Raw genomic sequence first — 20,262 nt, forward strand, 5'->3', positions numbered from 1 at the left:
CTCCCCCCTTGTCCTGCAGCCCCCAGGCTTCAGGCCCGGCCAGACCGGCCCTTGCCCCAGCCCAGCACTCTCTTCACGCTTCCCTGCCTGTGCCCTGCTCCCTCCTCTCCCCCTCCCCCTGCCCCACCAAGACCCCTTCCAGGCTCAGCTCAGGTGTCACCTCCTCCATGAAGCCTCCTCCCGATGCCCTTGCTGCTGGCTTGGCTCGTCTCTCCTCCGTTCCCACGACAGCTGTGTCCCTCTTAGAGAGCTGGTCTCAGCCTCCCCACTAGGCCATGCGCTACTCGAGGTGACAGGAGATTGTGTTCTTCTCTCCCTGGTGCCTGGTGCATGGACTGGCACATAGGAGGCACAAGAATGGGCCTGATGAGTGAATGAATGACTATTACCAGCCTCCATTCACTCAGGGCCCACTGTGTACCCGGCAATAGCAGAGGTATAGAGAGGAAACAAAGATAAGCCAGGAGATTAATCCTCCATCCAGACAGGAAAGAAATATGCTCAATTATACTTCATTGCGTTTCATTTGCACGTGCACATCGCAGGTAGCTGCCTGCAGGGCTTGGATTACCAGGAGAGAAAGCACAATGGCAGACGGGAGAATTAAAACACAGACGAAAAATGCTCTTGCTACTGGAATTCCCAAGAGAGAAACAAAGACCAGACTGGAGGCAAAGAGGCCGCTCGGCACCGAGGCCCTCCCAGCGCTGAGGCCGGGTGTCCGTGCCCACGCGGCCCAGCGCCAGTTGCCGCCCGTCTGTCTGTCCTGATTGCCCAGCATCAGAGGAAGGCCCAGGACCGAGTGAGGAGGCTCTGATTGTCCTCCTAGAGCTGTTTCCTATTTGCTGTGTGACCTGGGGTGGGTCACTGCCCCCTCTGAGCCTCGTTCTCCAAGGGTGGAATGTCAAGCTTGGACCAGACACTGTCAGAAGTAATGGGGCATGGGGGAAGGTTAGAGCATAAAGGAGTCACACTGGACCCTGTCACAAGGCTAAGGGAACCCCACAGACATCCCCTGGAGGTCATGACTCCTCATTATGGCTTGAGCTGTGGACCCTCAAAATTCCGTGTTGAAGTCCTAACCTTCAATGGGACTATATTTAGAAATAGGGCATTAAGGTTAAACGAGGTCGTAAAGGTGGAGTCCTAATCCAGTCTGATTGGTGCCCTTATAAGAAGAGAAGAGCCCCCACAGATGTGTACACTCAGGAAAGGCCACGTGAGGACACAGCAAGAAGGTGATTCTCTGCAAACTGATCCAGGACTTCCCAGGTCCAGGACTGTGAGACAGTCAGTCTCTGCTGTTTAAGCCTCCCGGTCCATAGGGCTTGTTTTGGCCACTCTGCGCAGACTAACGCACCCCCAGTAGGGCTGTTGGTGAATCCGATGCACAAGGAACCCAAGGGATCGGGACAGGCATGCAGGGTGCAGGTGGGCAGAGGGGTCTTAGCACCTTCTCCCCTCCCTTCCAGTACCTTAGATCTCCCCTGGGACCCGGTGCTCTCTGTCCTTCCCCGATCACAACTGAGCTCAGAGAAGGCCCCCAAATCCCCTCTCACTGCTGTACGATTGGCTGAGCAGGGGGAAGGGCAGATGCTTGGTCCCACCAGGCAGCACCTTCCGCTTGCTAAGAACCGGGCACCAAAAGGGCACTAAGAATCTCAGGATTCTTATGCGAGAGACACAGGGTCTCCATGAAAGCGGAACCTCCAGCTTCCTGGCCACTGGGTCTGTCCACTGTCAAGGCCAGAAAACCATGGAGGCTGCACAGGGCAGAGGAGCTCAGGAGGGACCCAGCTGCCATGTGTCTGTGTGTGTGCCCGTGTGTGTGCGCGCGCGTGCATTTGAGTATGTGAGGCACGGAGAGACCAGTGCTTCAGTGACGGTGCACAGCGGGCTGCGGCTCAGACACGGCTTAGACCCCAGCAACATCAGTGAGGCTTCCAAGCTGCCAAGAGGAGGGAGGCTCCAGGCAGGATCTGGAGACACAGCTGTGAGCCAGACACAGCCCTGGGCAGGAAAGGCTCGTGCACAGCCTGGCTGAGGACCCACCGGGTTAGACTGTGTTCTAGGCACTGGAAATGCAGGGATACAGCCATGAACCAAACACTAAGCTCTGTGCCTTCTTGGAAAACTGCAGCCGACATTTGCTGAGCACTCACACATCCCAACCACCGTGCTAAGCACCTGCCTGACTCATTTCTGAATTAGGTGTCATCACTGTCCCCATTTTACAGATGATAAAGTTAAGGCTTAGAGGGTTACGTAGCTTGCCTTGTGTCCCACCCAGTAAGTGCTGGAGTCAGGATTCGTATCTAGGCTGGTCAGCTCCAGTCCTGTTTCTTAAACACAAGATTATTAGTAGTGAGAGATGCGTCATTATTCTCATGGTCACTCCTAAGGCAGACATCTGCATCATCACAAAGCTGCTAGATCCTTCTGCAGCTTGGATAATCATCCGGCTCTCGGGGCTACACAGCCTCCCAAGGTCGTGATGACGATCGCTGCTGGTCTCCAAGCAGGGTCCACTGGGCACCCCTTGCCGTGCTCAGCATTTTACATCAGCATCATGTCAGCAAACCTGGTGGGGGGGTACGTTCATCATGCCCATTGCACACATGAGGAAACTGAGGCCCACAGGAACTCAGGGGTTTGAGCATCCCAGCACCTAGTGAGTGGCTGAGCAGGGATTGCATCTAAGTTTAGGCTCCAAAGCTCTTAACTAAGATCTAGGGAGGTTGCGTAACTGATCCCACCCTATTGACATTGGTAATGCCAGACATCTAAAGTAGCCAGTTAGACAGCCTGGTGTCAGTAGGCACAATCCTCCTTTCCTATTGCCAAGAAATATGTCCTTTGGTGTCTTGCTCCATGAGCCATGGAGATTAGCACATTCTCAGGAGGGAGTGAGAGTACGTGGCACAAACATGGCTTAGTTGTTTGAAATAGCTGAAAGTGTAATTTTTTCAAAGCCATGTCAAGTATTCCCAGTATTGTAGTGGGTGGGCAGAATCAGAAAAAGTGACCTAGTAACCACAAGTGTCCAGTCCAGGAAGCTTTGTATTTGTGAGCCCAAGACTACTCCCCTGCCAGAGACACCAGGGCCTTGGACAATACGGGGGGGGGGGGTGTCCCACCACAGCCCTTCCCATAGAATGATACCCAGCAGGCCTAGGGAAGCCCCTTAAGACAGCCCCAGAAGGGACCAGCAAGAACCATGGCAGCACCAGATAAACCAAGCAGATCAAAATAATGGCTCTGACAATTAAATTCCCATTGAGACCAGAGTCCATAGCAGTAGGCCAAGAGCCCATGTGCTAAACCCAAATGGAGTCACTGCCTGTCAAAATAAAAGATTTAAATAGGCCCAGACTCTCCTAAGAAGGTAGAGAAAATGTCCAAGATACAATAAAAAATTATCCATCATATCAAGAACCAAGAAATCGCAACTTGAATGAACAAAAAATAATCAACTGATATTAAACACCAAGAAAAATCAGATTCTTGGAATTATTTGACAAGGATTTTGAAGTGGCTGGCATAAAATGCTTCAATAATCAATTACAAATTATAAAATTACAAAACACTGTCAACTACAAATTTGATATCTCATGAAACTATCTTTCAGGAAGGAAGGGAAAATAAAGACATTCTCAGACAAAGAAACATAATTTGTTATTGGCAGACCTACTCTTAAAGATTGGCTAAAGAAAGTTCATCAAACAGAAAGAAAATTTTAAAAATAAAATAATCTTGCCACATCAGGAAAAAATAACAGAGCAGAAATATGGACACATACAATAGACTACTTTTTTCCTCATAAGTTTTATAATTCATATTTGATTATTGAAATTATAAGACCATTTGATACTCCAGACAATGATGTTTAAAAGCAAGGAAGGTGAAAGGAAGTGAAGTTTTGATACTTAACTTGAAATGGTAAACTGTTTATACCTATAGACCAATTTAAACCATATATAATATTGTGACTTATAAAAGTAACAACTATGAAAACTATACAAAAAGATGCATTTGAAAACAAAATAAATAAAGGTGGAATACTAAGAAAATGTTCAAGTAATCCACCGGAAAACAGAAAAAGAGGAATAAGAACCAGAGGAAATAAACAGAAAAGAGATAATAAAATGACAAACTGAAGTGCTAACATATCAATAATTACTTCAAATGTAAATAGTCTTATACACCAATCGAAAGACAGAAATTGGCAGAAAATTAAGAAATGATCCAACTACATGCTGCTTACAAGAAACTCACTTCAAATTCAATGACATAGGGAACTTGGGGATAAGGAGATTAACTCCCCAAGAAAGCAAAACACTCTAAAATGCTTATGTACCAAACAATAGAATCTCAAAATGCATGAAGCAAAAACTGATATTCTCCCCAAATTGATATCCAGTTATAACACAATTCTTATCAAAATCTCAGGAAGCTATGTTTTACAGACATAAACAAGCTTATTCTAAAAGGTATATAGAACGCTGCAGGCCCTTAAATAGCTGAAACAATCTTGACAGAAAAGAATCAAGTGAGAGGACTTACTCTACCCAATATTAAGGCTTATTATAATAAATGTATATTAATCAAGATAGCACAGTATTGATGGAAGGACAAACATATAGATCAATGGAAAAGAAACTGAGCACATATGTGCTCAACTTACTTTTGAAAAAGTTGCAAAAATAATTCAATGGAGCAAGGACAGTCTTGTCAATAAATAATGCAATTGGACATCCATGGGCAAAAAGTGAACTTCAACCTAAACCTGATACCTTCTTAAAAAGTTGATGCCAAATGGATCATGGCCTTAAATATAAAGGATAAAACTGTAACACTTCTACTAAAACTCATAGGAGAAAATCCTTGGAACCTATGACTAGGAAAAGAGTTCTTAGATTTGACACCAAAAGCAAGATCCATAAAAGGAGAAACTGATAGATTGTCCTCATCAAAATTAAAAACTTTTACTCTATAGAAACTCACATGAAGAGGATGAAAGACAAGCTACAGACTAGGAGAAAATATTTGCAAATAGCATGTATAAGAAAGGAATATTATCTAAAATATATAAGAACCCTCAGAATTTAAACTAAAAACAGTCACTGGGAATTTTACTTCTAGTTACTGGTCCAGCATGAAGTCAGCACTCTTGATCTCACAAGATAAAAAGCTAAACAAACTGGAAATCAACAACTTTTCTTAGACCTGTCAGAGCACCGAGGTCCCCAGGGAAAATTGGGGCCCCAAAGCTGGAGAGACAACAGATACTGAGGATCACGGCTTACCAGGGACAGAAGCCCACAGTAGGAGCCAGTGCCCCTAGGGACACTCTGAACTGTGCGTGATGCATTGCTGGAGGCTCCACGTAGACTAGCTTGAGAGTTAAACACCCCAAGGTTGCCAAGAGGGGCCTCCACACTCTTGTGAGTTTTACCTCCAGGAGTCCCACCAGGTTCTCAGTGTGAAGATAAGAAAAAAATCCCCTCCTGCTTGTGGCAGGAGGAGGGGGAAATATCCATTTTGAAATATGCCCAGAGCATTCTGTTCTCCAAGGCCTGGGTCCCCAACTCAGGCTCTGTGAAAGGCTGAGCCCTAATTATGGGACCACAGAGTGCTTCCCCGCCCCGCCTGGCCGCCTCATCAGCAGGGCTCCTGTGTCCTCGCAGGGGTTACAGGTGAAAGAACTGCAAGCCTCAGACCTATTCGAGGAGTTTCTAGTAAAACCCAAAGACAACAGGGGAGACACAAACAGGGACCCCAGAGGAAAGTGCAGCTTCTGAACCACAGCTACAGCACACAGCCACACATGGGAACTCCCAGCCAGGTGAACACTAAAGGCCCGTCTGCGCAGTCACTTTGACGCACACATCATGCCGGACGATCAGTGCAAACGCACACGACGTGCTAAGAGGAGAAACGCCCAGCCCGGACGGATGCAGCAGGCACTCACAGGAGGGGACACAGACAGCCTCGGGGGACCAGGAGGAGGGCACACAGCGGCCCGGGAGGAACTGATGCTGCTTTCACAATGAAACAGCCCAACGTGAACTGCTCTAACCCGATGCCAGTGAACTTGATGCAGGATTGCCATCAAAAAGCAAACCAAGAGATACTCAGTCTGGAACCATGGAAGCTCACGGAGAGAACGACTGGCTGCGCAGTGAGGGCGGACGAGTCGGCAGCGCTGAGTGAGTGGCAGAGGAGAAAGCCACAGCTCACCCCTGATGACAGGGTCTGAGACGCCGAACTGGCAAAAGCATGACGTTGAGACATGAGAAAAGGTGCAGCCCCTTAACAACAGAGACGGAACCAGCTAACGCGACAAGGAACGATACTGGGGACGTCAGAGCCTGTGGCCTGGCCTGGGCGTTCTCCAGCCACATGAGTGACTCAGGAGCGCCTCACCTGTGTCCTCAAGTGCTCACACACTCAGAGCTCGCTTTCCTGACACCTCTGGCCCAGAGGCTGGTGAGTCCTGCCCACCGCTCCACCCTCCATGCGTGGTCCACCCCCTCCAGGAAGTCTGCCCTGATTACTCTGGGCCCCGCAGTCACCTGACTCCGACCTCAGCCCATCTTCCCCCTGAGCAGCAGGCGGTCACAGAACACCCTGAGCCACGTGCTAACATTCAATAACGACATAGACAGGGGCACATTCTCGAAGGTAAGAACTTGGACCCTGGAGTTGGGGAGCGGCCTTATCCCCCCAGCCCTGTTGCAGGACGTGGACAGGAATCTGGAGTCCCCACCCTTGTCCACGCCGGCCCAGGGCCAGGCCCACTGACCTGCCCCGGCAGCACCGGCCCCCGGGAGAAGGGGTCGGCCAAAGTGTCCAGCGAGGACTGACCACGCGCCCTGCTCAGTGCTAAGCGCTAGACCTTCGTTGTCCCCTTTAATCATGACGACAGCTTCACTCCCACCTCCCAGGGGCGCAGACTGAGGCCGAGGAGCTGAGATGCCTGTCCAGGACCACACAGGTGACAGCTGTCCATGTCCACTCTCTCACTCACACCCGTCCATGTCCTGCCCACGCCCTGCCCGCCACGCGCCAAGTGCTGTGCGCTCCCTCCACGCACCCGTCCCACTTAATCCCACAGCAGGCCTTGGCGGGAAATCTCCTCCCTCCCATTTCACAGGTGGGGAAACTGAGGCCCACGGTCCCACAGCCAGCAAGTGGCAGAATCCCACAGAATGCAAACCCAGGGCCGTCTGATGCCAAGCCCACCGTGAAGGTGGTTCCCTCTCCCTTCCTTGGTCTCAGCCTGCAGGGGACCAACAGCTCTGCTATGGGGAGGGCACTGCGGGGACAGGGGGCCGGCTGGGGCCTGCAGGGAGGGCAGGCGGGGCAGCCAGCCCCTAGGTCTCTGGAGACTGCCTGATTTCTGAAGTTGCTGAAAATTTTGCACAGACTTCAATCTCTTTGCAAATCCAGAGCCTCCTCCGAGAGGCCGGGAGGGGAGGTAGGAGGAGGATCTCGTTTCTCTGGACCCTCTTGGAATTTGCAGAGCTGTGTCACTGCATCAAAAGTTATGTCTTGAAGGGCCTCGGGACAAACCCACGAAGATGGATTTTTCTTAACCTCATTATCTTTCCCTCCCCAGGGTCATAGGTCAAGTCAATAACTCCCTGCCCACCGCCCCCTCCTGCAGGTCCCACAAGGCTGCAGGCCTGCTGCAGCTGTAAATCCATCTGCCTCCCCCTGAAATCAATTGGAAACCCAGTTGCTAATCCACCCTCAGTTCAGCGGTTCATAAATCAAAGGCCTCTTCTGGGTGGCGCTGGGCTGGCCGAGGCGCCTGGGAGGCACCGACTTGACCCCAGATTCCAACCGGGCTCAGGGGGGCAGGAACCCACCAGCACCAGGCCCAGAGCAAAGGCAGGGAACCCCAAACCAGGCAAGTGGTCACACTCCCGGCCACCTCACCAGTGACCCTGTAGGGGACGCTCCCACCAACCAGGCCCAGTTGCACCTGCAGGGAGAGGAGGCCCCAGGAGAGCAGAGAAGCAGCCCTGGGCGCAGCACTGCACTCAGGTGGGTCTCGCTCCGTCAGGAGCCCTTGCCAAGCGTGCTCCGGAGAGAGCCCGGCTCTGAAGCTGCCGGGGAATTCGCCTCTAAGACCATCGCTTTGCAGAGGCCGAGGGCTCAGGCAGAGGCTCCTGCAGGTGGGGAGGAACAGGAGGTGGAACTCACGCCCAGGGTCCCTCTCCCTGCAGCTTCTGGAGGGTGGTGGGGTGCCCGGCAGCGGAGGCTGAAGGTCATGGGCACTCGCTCTGCACGGGGCCCATGCACACCCGGCCCGGGACCACATAGGGATAGAGCCCGGCCCACTGCACTCCTAAGTTAGTGCTCTAACCACTCACCTGCAGTCTGCAGCTTCCCAGAGCCTGGGGTGTGCTGCAGGTGGGCAGGGGCCAGGCCTGAGAGCCCCAAGTCCTGGGACACACCTCGGCCCCTTCACAGTATGGAGGCTGGGGCGGGGCACGTCTCCAAGCTTGCACCCTCACAGTGGAAGCCGGAGCCAGTAAATTTCTCCCAGTAATGGAGATGTTTGCTTCGCAAATTAGGGAGGCAATAAACAAGCCTGAGTAATTAATCACCAACCGCTGGGATGAGCAGAGCCTGTCAGTGCTGCCACCCCTGCAGTGGCCTACCCCGCAGCGAGCTGGTGCCATTGGTGGCATCTGTCTGCTGAGAGGAGCAGTTGACAATCAGAGAATCAAAGAGCTAGGGAGGGGCAAGGGGATGCTTGGGAGACCACTGAGTATGATCCCCTCATTGGACAGGTGGGGGAACCAAGGCCCTGAGATGGAGAGACACCTGCCCAAGGACACACAGCAGGAGAGTGACAGAGGTGAGTTGAATCCAGCTTTCTTGGAGGCAGGTCAGGGCTCTTCCCAGCACACCTAAGTACAAGGTCAAGGTCTTGAGGTTTGTGGGGAGGAATCTGGAAGATGATGGAGGAAACTGAGCCTCAGAGAAGGTAGGTAATTTACCCAAGGACTCACAGCAAGTTAAGAAGAGGAAGGAGGAGTTGGGCCCAGGATGACACCTCTCATTCTGCTCCTCTGTCTTCCTCTCTGACCTGCTGGGTCAGGACTCCAGAGCCCAGGGCAGGGCCCTGCCGGAGGAGGGAAGCCCCCACTCGGGGGGAGGTCCAGAGGCCGGAACCCAAAGTGTGGGGCGGGGCCAACTGCCGAGTCGTGTTCCTGTCTTGATACTGCGCTGACTGGACGCGCGCGTGCCGGCTAAGCCTCACAGCAGCTCAGCAGGAAGGTGGCGACTGTCCCCTTTACAGATGAGAAGACCAAGGCTCAGAGGAGGGAAGTGACTTGCCTAAGTCACACAGTGGTGGACGGTACTGAAGAATGTCATGTGTCCATGTATTGACCTCTCAGCTCCAAATCCTCCCCTGCCTGCTTGTGATACTGGAACGTTTCCCCCCTGCCAACCGGCAGGAGGTTACGTTTGTCAGTAGCAGGGGTCGGAGGGACCCAGGAAAAGAAAGGGGCTTTTCTTCCCGGTCCCAGCTGTGCTCTTCTCTGCTTGTTCCTGCGCCATGCAGTGGCCGGCACTGGGACACGCAGTGGTGTTCCCACCGCCGTGAGCAGCTGCTGACGAGTTCCTGGGGTGCCTCCCCGTGGGCTGCTCCGCCTGCACCTCAGCAAGTCCCTCCCCCTGCCAGGGGCACCACAGCCTCCCACTAGCCCAGAACCTCGGCCCTGGTGGGGTTGGAGATACAGGAGAGGCTCTTCCCAATTTGTCCCTTAGATGGAACCCTGGCCGCAGTGGCGGCTCTTCACACCTGCTCTCTTTAGAGTTCTTTCAGCCCCTGGTGAAAGACTAAGGCAATCCTTAGTCAAAGCTAATTGTTATTTATTTATATTGAACTTGCCCTGTTCAAATCCAATGTGGTTTCTGTCTCTTGTTTGGATCCTGGATGATGGAAACTTGGTGTAATCCCAAGAGACAGACCCACCGAGATGAGATTCTTGGAAGTGGGTTGGTTGTGGCCCCGGGTTCGAGCACGGTGCTGACTGAGCTCTTTGGCAGTGGGAAGTGGGCATCAGGAATTCATGGCACTCAGGGGCAGCACAATTGGTCAAACCATCACCTGTGGTTGATCGTGACGAAGTGTCAACTGATGCAAGTGCCTTGGGAGCCCAAGTAGCTGCAGCCCTGACTGCCACAGCAGCGATGATGACTGCAGGGACCACAGTGGGTTCTGCTGAGTGCACTGGAGCGTTTGGAATTCTAAGCTCAGTCCTTTAACTCTGAGCTATGACAACCCTAAATAAATCTCTCATTTCTCAGAACCACAGGATGTGCACAAAAATCAAATATGAAATTAATCGTGCAGGTTGCTGAATTCCAGCAGATTGAGTTCACCGTCTTGCCAAGTTTCCCACGTGAAAGTCATGTCCTTGGGAAATTCCTTCTCGTAGACGAGAATGGGAACCTGAAACGTGGAGTGGGAGCACCTGAGAGTGTTATATTCGAGATTCACAAGGCCACAGGACAGAGAGACAGAGTCACCAAGGCTGTAATTATCAAAAGGAGTTTTATTGTCTAGCTCGAGCTAGGGTCCGAGCCCCCAGAGTGCCAGCGCAGTGGCCTCTTCCCCAGGCAGGGACCCTCTTTTGTGTGTTAGTCCCCTTTTTATAACTCAGTTGTTTACACACTGGTCATGCATCCGCCCCCACAGTGATTCTTTCTTCATCCTGCCCCTGATAGGCCCTAACCTGTTCCAGGTCCTAGCTGAGAGACTCCGGTTCTGTGTCCTTTGTCTTTTTCCTCTGCATCCCATAATGTACTCATAATGCCTTGCGGTTAGCAAAGAGCAAACAGAAGCTGGAAGGTGTCCGTTGTCCTTATAGCCCAGTGTCTTACAATAGGACCCACATGAAGCTGAAATCTTGGAATTTCAAGTCACTTGGATCATCCCTCAACCATAGAAGTGGCTTTCTCTGCTTGGAACCTCTAACTAGGTGCTCACTCACCTCAAGATCCCCCACAACCACCCATGCTGCCACGAGACCCGCAGCGGGGATAAAACCCCAGCCTGCTCCAAAGGGACAGGTACAAACCATGACCCAGGTGGAAATCGTCTACACAACAAAAGCAAGACTTTGCTAGTGCATGTTGGAGGAAACCCAGAAAACACGGAGGAGGGGCGGATTCTGTGGGTATTGGACCAAGGAGGAAATGTAACACAAGAGCGAGACAAGTTCGTGGGAAAGTGTGCACTTACCAGGAGTCTGGACTTGCTGTGTCAGCTCGTGCGGGTGGAGGCGGCCCCGGCGGCTTGCTTGGTTGCCTGAGTCATATTCACAGAGGCTGCACTTGAAAGGCCAGAGCGCCCTGGGGTGCTGCAGAGAGCGAATCCAGAGGCCTAGAGAGATAGGGACGCTGGGTGTGTTTCCCCCTGTGCAGCCCACACACCCGCCCCAGCCGTGTCCTGTGAGAACGGACAGCGGGAACTGAAGAGACCCACGGTGACAGGCCCCCTGGAAAGCTCTGTGATTGCTCCATTTTAGGAGAAGTGCGGCCTCGGGTGGAAGCCGCTGCTATTGAGGTGGGCTCACCAGCTTCAACCGGGACGGTGGGACAGAGGGACACAGGGACACTTAGCTGCCAAAAGCACACTGGGAACATCTGGGGAAAAGGACAACAGGGAGGGACAGGTGAGCAGAATGCCTCGTCCCACAGGGATCTTTGGCAGTGACTTGCTGATCACGGAGTCCCTGGGAAAGAGACGGACAGGCAGTGTCCTAGAGTTCACTGGTCTAACTGAAAACGAACAACCCCCTGGGTCTTATGGCCTCTAAGGACCCGCAGACACAGGTGCCCGATAGAAGGCAGGCTCGGTGCTCGGGAACGCCTGGCACCGCCCTTGGGAGAGCACCCACCCGCCCTCCTCCAAGCCTGCTCCCACGGGACAAGGCCATTCACCTGGCGCATGTGCACTGGGACAGGAATCCACTCTGGAGATTACTAGACACTGGATTTGAACTGACACTAATTCACCAATTCCCGGGGACTGCAAGTGCCACTGCAGGCTGCCAGTCAGTGGTGGATCTATAGTGTCGGCAACAGGTGCAGCTCGGCCCTCCTCACACGGCTACAGCCAGTCCCTCACCCTGTGCCTGTGGTGTCCCTTCTCCCTGACCTCACCTTTGTAAACGGTCTACTTACTAAACTCTCCTCAGACACAGCTAGAGCGATACACTGGCAGGAATCCTTCAGTGGTCATTTTGCATGAATTTCTGGAGGCTGAGTGCAGACCAGTTTGAGCCTGAGAAACTCCTGGAGGCCACAGGATCCATGAAAAATGCTCCCCTGTACTAGCAGGGGGAGGGAAGAGTGAGCCCAGGCTGTTCCCCATAATAAAGGCCTTGTCTCCAGGGGAAAAGACCTTATCACATCTAGGGGGTAAGGAATTTACCCGATTCCAGCCCTCTCTAGTGTTGCTATTTCACCTAACACAGGAAAGAAAAAAGACAAATGAAGAAACACCAGTGAAGGTCTCAGCCCAGGAACTCAGTCCCACTAAAAGACTGAGATTTAACCATAGCACTCCCACCGCACACCCTACAGCCCTGTGGGCAGAGCTCCGGGACAACAACAGTAGATTAGAGCCAAAGTGCCCCCAAACACAGCTCTACCTGAGGAGGAGTTCTTAAGGAATCTTAAAGACAACAAAGGAGACACCAATAAGGACAATAGAGGAACTGGAGGCCTCTAGCATCTATAGCTACACCAGACATCAAACACATCAAGCATTAAATCTAACCATAGTAAGCAGTCATCCCCCCTTACTCTCGGGAGATACGTCCTAAGACCCCCAGTGGATGCCTGAAACTGTGGCTAGTACTGGACCCCATATAACCTAGGATAAAGTTCAATTCATAAACTAGGCACAGTAAAAGATTAATAACAAAAACTAATGATAAAATGAAACAATAATAACAATATACTGTAATAAAGGTTATGTGAATGTGGCCTCCCTCCCTCTCTCTCTCTCAACATATCTTATTGACAACACTCACCTATTTTCGGACCCTGGTTGACCAAGGGTAACTGAAACCATGGAAAGCATAATTGCAAATAAGGAGCATCTACTGTAAAATTTCACTCTGAAGATTGTTTTTAACCTCAGTTCCCATTACTCAGTACATCACGTCTGGCTTTCAACAAAAATTATAAGGCACCAAAAAAAGGGCAAAAAACAACAACAAAAAACATGAATCTGAAGAGACAAAACAAGCATCAGAAGCAGACCCGGGTATGACACAGTGGCATACAGAGAACTGAATCATCAGCATACAGAGAATTTAAAGCAACTGTTATTAATATGCTAAGGGCTCTAATGGAAAAACAGACAACATGCAAGAATAAATGGGTATTGTAGTCAGAGAGATTAAAACTCTAAGGAAGAATCAAAAGAAAATGCTGAACACTAAAAAAGATTGTAAAAAATATGAAGAATGGTTTTGGTAGACTCTTTTTTAAAACTTTTTAAAAATTTTGAAATAACTATTGCTGCGCAAGAAGTTGCAAAGATAATCAGCACCCTCCCATGCATCTTTGCCTCAGTTTCCCCCCAGGGTTACATCTTATGTAACTATGGTACATTATCAAAACCAGAAACTTGGCACTGGCTTGACATGTGTGCATCATTCTCCGCCTTTTTAATCAGATTTCTAGATTCATGTAACCACCACCACAGTCAAAACACAGAACTGTTCCAAGAATGACCTCTTTTATAACAAATCTTTTATTAATAAAATTCTTTAAACTTTTAATTATTCTAACAGTTGTATTATTTAATGATTAAATTTAATTATTAAATTTTTAATTTTTTAATAATTATTTAATTATTATAACAGTTGTATATCTTGGTAGGCTCTTCGGTAGGCTGCACACAGCCAAGGAAAGGATCAGTGAATTTGAAGATAAGCTAACAGAAACTTCCAAACTGAAATTTAAAAAAGGGAAAAAAATGATCAAAGAAAAGCACAATATACAAGAGCTATTAGATATTTCAAAATGTACAGCATCGGTATAACTGGAATACCAGTAGGAAAAGAGAGAAAAAGTTAGGAGAAGCATTTTAAGTAAATGGCCAAGAATTTTCAAAAATTAATGACAGATCTTTGACAAAAAAGCAGAGTAATTTGATGGACAAAGAGTAGCCTTTGCAACAAATGGTGCTTGAACAATGGTGCTTGGACATTCATATATTTTTTAAATGAACCTATATACCAACCTTACATCTTTCACAAAAATTAACTCAAAATGGATCATTGATCTAAATGTAAAACACCAAATTCCAAAACTTCTAGAAGAAAATATAGGATATGGGTTTTTAGATACAATACTAAAATTCTGATTGATGAAAGAAAAAAATTAATAAGTTAGACTTTATTGAAATTAAAAATTTCTTCTCTCTGAAAGACAGGAAAGAGAATCAAAAAACAAGCCACAGCCTTGGAGAATATATTTGCAAATCACATACCAAGGACTTGTATATTTAAAATATGCAAATAACTTGTAAAATTCAACAATAAAAAAAAATTCCAATTACAATAAGGACAAAAGATCTGAACAGGCACCTCACCATAAAAGATAAATAAATAGCAAATAAGCATATGAAAAAGATCACCATTTTTCATTAGGGATTTGAAAATTAAAACAGTGAGGTACCACTACATACCTATTAGAATGGACAAAATTTATTTAAAAAAAAAAAAAACTGACAATACCAAGTGTAAGGGAATGCGGAGGAACAGGATCTCTCTCACTCATTGCTGGAGGAATGCAAAATGGTACAGCCACTTTGAAAGACAGTTTGGCAGTTTCTTACAAAGCTAACTATAGTCTTACCATATGACCTAGCAACCGTGTGCCCACGTATTTACCCAAATAATTTGAAAACTTATGTCCACACAGAAATCTGCATGTGAATATTTATAGCAGTTTTATTCCTAATCACCAAAACTGGAAGCAAACATTATGTCCTTAATAGGTGAATGAATAAACAAACTGCAATACATCCATATGATTGAATTATTACTCAGCAATAAAAATAAAAGGTTCTAGCGAGCCACAAGACATCACTAAATCTTAAATGCATATTGCTAAGTGAAAGAAACCAATCTGAAAAGTCCACATAATGTCTAATTCCAATTTTATGATATTCTGAAAATGGCAAACTATTGAACAGGCAAACTATTGTCCAATTATGTGACACTCTGGAAAAGGTAATAAGATCGGTGCTTGCCACAGGTTGAAGAGGTGAGGATGGGATTTTAGGGCAGTGAAACTATCCTGTGTGAGGCTGTGACGGTGGCCACGTGACATCACACATTTGTCAAAGCCCAGAGAATATTATAGCCCAAAAGGTGAGTCAAAATGTCTGCAAATGTTTAAAAAACCATTTAGGCAATCAGAGGATCCAAGGAAGGAATGAATATCATGATCAGAAAATCTAACTGTATCATAAATGTCTGAAACAAGGAAGGGGCAGGGGAGATACTACCATACGTCAGTTTGGAAAGGAGCAGAGTCTGTAAGACTAAAAGCAACAGAAACTACACGATCGCTGCACGCTAGTGGACAGAGCCGTTTCCCACCAGAGCCTGGGACAATAATTCCAATACTATTATACATGTGTACACTGGAATTAAATAACTAAGTAAATGGGTAGCAGATTGTGGGAGCCAGGTGTCTTACTGTCGGAGCAGGATTTTACAGATAAGCAAGGAGAAGAGGCTAGAGTGAGGCACATGGTAATTATCTAGGGTTGGAGACACCAGCATGAGCTCATATTTCACTTAATACAGATATTTAACATGGATGCTGGTAGCGATACAAAGGAATATGTGTGACTACGTGTAGGCACTTTGGTTAGCATGTGCACACACACACACACACACACACACACACACACACACACATTGTTGCTCTGTCTGCTAAGAGGGCCTAGCAGAAATGATACTTCAGTAGCAAGACACACACCTAGTTCCCAGATCTCGGCTTCTCATATCACTCTCCAGTAAAAGGCATCAGGGCCTCTCTCAGACATGGCTGATTCCAGGACTGGGCGGGAAGGACACAAGGTGAGCCTGGGTCATACTGTAGTGCCAGAAAATAAGGAAGCAAGAAAAACGCTAAACCGGCAACGATCAAAAATAAAACCCACGCTGCTGGGAGTGGGGCAAACGGACACAGGGACCAACTGAAAGGCCGTCCCCACGGCCAAAGCTGGAGCAACGAAATGACGGCAGCAGTCTTGTCTTATGACCCGAGGCTCAAAATAAATACTCATGAGTATGTGTGAATATAAACAAATGCTTGAATAAAATAACAAACGGGGGAGAAGAGACAGATCTCCCGTGAAGAAGCATGCCAAGTCACGTGTGTAGCTACTCCACCCTAACAGACGGGAGCATTAGTCCCCGCTCCTTCCGTGTGGGCTGCCAAGGGCTCCTTCCAAAGGGCACGGTATGGAAGTGGGGGCCCGGGGAGAGTATTCACACAGTGGAGAAGCCCGACAAACGGTATCTTAGCCAGGCAGTCAAGGTCAACATCACCAGCGGTAAGTCACGTTGATAGCAGGCAGCCTTGGTATGACGTGTGAGACTATTTCATCGCTGTGGTCTTCCTCCCAAAACCTATAGCCCCACTCTCATCATGAGGAAAACATCAGACAAATCCAAATTAATGGTCATTCTATAAAATGCCAACTGGTATGCCTTAAAACTGTCAAGGTCATCAAAAACAAGCAAAGTCTGAGAAGTTGTCACAACTAAGAGGAGCCCTAGGACACATGATGACTAAACACACTAAAGAATCCAGGACAGGATCCTGGAACATAAAAAGCACGTCAGGTGAAAACTAAAGAAATATGAATATAAAGTATGGACTTTAGTTGATAATAATGTGCAAATGTTATTTCAGTAATTATAACAAATATACCCTAATAATAAGGGGTGTTGAGTGCAGACTACATGGTAGCACTCTGTTGTCATCCTCTTAATTTTTTGGTGAATCTAAAGCTGTTCTAAATAACAAAGTCTATTTTTAAAAAAGAAAATGAATAGTTAAAACTAAAAAAGAAATGTGTATTGTCAGCACTGCAAAGACAACTGGTTTTGACATTTTGGCTTTATCGCTTCTAGCATTCTTTCTTTTTGGCTTTTTGGACATAGTTATTATTAATCTGTATGTATAATTAAGTTTCCTGATGTCTGTTTTGGGTTTTGTTTTTGTATTTTTAACTTAACATTAAGTCATTAAGCAGTTGCCCTGTTGTTATGAGTGTAATCGCTGTTTTTATTCACTGTGGAACATCCTGCCAAGTGGATGAGTCTGAGTTAAATTAACTGAATCCCTCCTGTTGGGCTGATCTGGTTGTTCTCAAATGTTTGCTGTTATAAGTAACCCTAGAGCCTAGAGCTGGTGGGGAGAGATATATGGGAGACTGGAAACTTCATTTTTTTCTCAGAATTACACAATAAATATGTCACCAATTCATGGATTGGGCAGAATCTGATGGGCACAAACAGGACGAGGCAGCAATCCCTCCAGCCCTGCCTTCCACCCAGCTGCCTCTGAGCCCCGCAGGGACACCACGGATGGCTGACGTGGCTCTGCACTCACCTTCAGCGGTGACAGCATCTTGTGCTAAGTCCTGTCCACCTGCCAGCCTTAAGAGGTCCAGGCAGGTCTAGCCACTCACCTGTCCCCTCTCCCCAGCTCAGGTGTCACCAGGGCTCAGGGTCCCCAGCTGGGTAAGGGGTGGGGAGGTAGGGTGTGTGGTCTGCTCACTCCCTCTATCTCCCCCTCCAGGCTCCCAGCAGAGGAAGGGAAGCCGTAAAAGAAAAGAGAACGAGTTTTTCACTTGGCTGGTGCTGCCTGTGGTCCTCCCCTCGGAGTGGAGTTCCTGGATGGCAGGGGACATGCACATGCCAGCTCTTTCCTGCAGCACATGGGGATGTGTTTACTGGAAGTGCAGTTCCTGACACAGGAGATGCTCTCTCTGGCTGACCTGTCGTGCCCCACTCCAACCCCAAGGGTCCTCCTTGGCAGTCCACCCCACTGCCTGGATGCTTTCTCTTAAGAAAGGGGTCCCAAGAAGATTGCTCGAGGCTCCGAGAAATCCTAAGGCTTCCACATGATCTGCGGAAAATCCTTGACCCCGGTGCTCACCGGGCACTGGAGCACAAGCTGCCCTCCCCTGCCCTCTCCTCCATCGCCGCCCGGGTGACAGCCATGGCCAGCCTCCAACCTCTGACCTTCAGCGCAAGAAGAAAAGAGAGCTAAGGAGCACAAAAGGAAAGAGCCAGCGAGCACAAATAAACCACATAGGCAATGAGAAACAGACATCGCTACAGAAATTACAGGGACAGGATACAAAGGAAACTTGTTTGAACAACTCTATGCCAATAAACCTGAAAATTTAAGTTAGTTGACTATATTCCTAGAAAAATATAATTATCAAAACTGACCCAAAAAGAATTTTAAAATTCTCCATAATTTTATAGCCCTAAAAGAAATGGAATCTATCGTGAAAATCTTCCCACAAATAAAACACTTTACACAGGTGGTTTTATAAGTGAGTTCTCTCAGCCTTTACAAGACTAGCAAAACCTGGAATCCAAAGTGAGACCAAAAATGCAAGATTACAGAGCATCCGCACTCAAAAATGTAAAAGCGAAAAGTCCTTTAAAAATTTAGCAAGAAAATCCCAGCAATGAATAAATAACATATTATGGCCACTTTTGGTTTCTCCTAGGAACATAATGGTAGTTTAGGATTAGTATATTAATTAATGTAATTAATCATGTTTGAAGATCCATTTAAAGCATATGATCATCTAAATAGATGTAGAAAAAGCATTCAGTAAAGGTTGGCATCAATCCATGATAAAACTCTTAGCAAACTAGGAATGAAAGGAATATAAGATACTCTACAAAAAAAAATAATAATAATACAGCAACTTCCTGTTCCACGGTGAAATGTTGAAGGCTTTCCTTCTGAGAGCAGGAACCAAGCAAGGACGGCTGTCACCAGCCATCACTCTTCAGCATGGGAGGTCCTTTCTAGAGCACTTAACCAGAAAAAGAAATGAAAGGCATACAAATTGGAAAGGAAGAGGCAAAACTCATTATTTGCATATGCTGTGCTTGCCTCTTTGGAACTGAAAAGGGTCTACAGATGATAAGAGAGTTTATTTAGCACATTGGCTAGATTCAAAATCGATGCATGGAAATAAAGATGCCATTTACACTAGGAAAAATTACAAAGTTTCTAAAAGAAATAATAAATCTAACAAAAGTTGCGAAGTTCTTTATGCAGAAAATTAATATGTGTGATATGGGCTTGGCACATTGTAACATGTCATTAAATGTGCCTGTTTCCCCTTGCTTCATACCTGAGGTGTTTGCATTTTCATCCTAAAGAAATGCCAGCAGATTTTTCAGAATAATTTCTGCCTATCCAGTCTTCCTGACCTAGTGCTACTTTAAAGATGAATATCTGCATAATGCATTTGCCAAACACTGTCGCACTCATTATCTTTTTCCCAAGAGTTCGGAGAAATGGATAATAAAAATCTCATTTACATTGGAGGAAAGTGGCCTGCAGGATATAATAAGTTTGGAGTCAGGTTTGGGTCCCAGGTCTGGGTTGTTTCCGAGGCACCTGCCCTGCACCTGCTGACCATTCCCTGAGTAACTGCAGGGGTCTTCATTGAGCCTTGTGCCAAAGCAAGGGGCATAGGTAGTGATGTGCACGAAGGACACAAAGCTTGCCTTTGGGGAGCTCCTGTCTATTGGAGAATCCAGATGACCGCACAACTGGATGATGCTACGTTACATATGATACCAAGCTCAGACCAGAGGAGCAAGGGGGCTTTCTGGAGGAAGGGGCATTTAATTCCAAGATTGAAGGATGAATTATCCAGGTAAAGAAATCGGGAGTGAGGGCAAGGTAGAAAAGAGACAGAAAGGTATCCAGGCCAAGGAGACAGTATGTGCCAGGACTTGGAGGAGAGGGAGAATGGCCCGCCATGGGACAGACCGACGTTTGGTTGGGCCAGAGTCTAAGGTGTGCGGCGGAAAGGGGTGAGAAATGAGGCACTCAGGAGCCAGCCTTTGCAGGGCCCCATACACCAGGGTCCTGAGAGCAAGGAGCAGCTGCCCAAGGGTAGGCAAGGGTGTGCAAAGCTGGTTCCGTGCT

The sequence above is a fragment of the Microcebus murinus genome, chromosome 2 (genome assembly GCF_040939455.1).
Source record: "Microcebus murinus isolate Inina chromosome 2, M.murinus_Inina_mat1.0, whole genome shotgun sequence".
NCBI lineage: Eukaryota > Metazoa > Chordata > Mammalia > Primates > Cheirogaleidae > Microcebus > Microcebus murinus.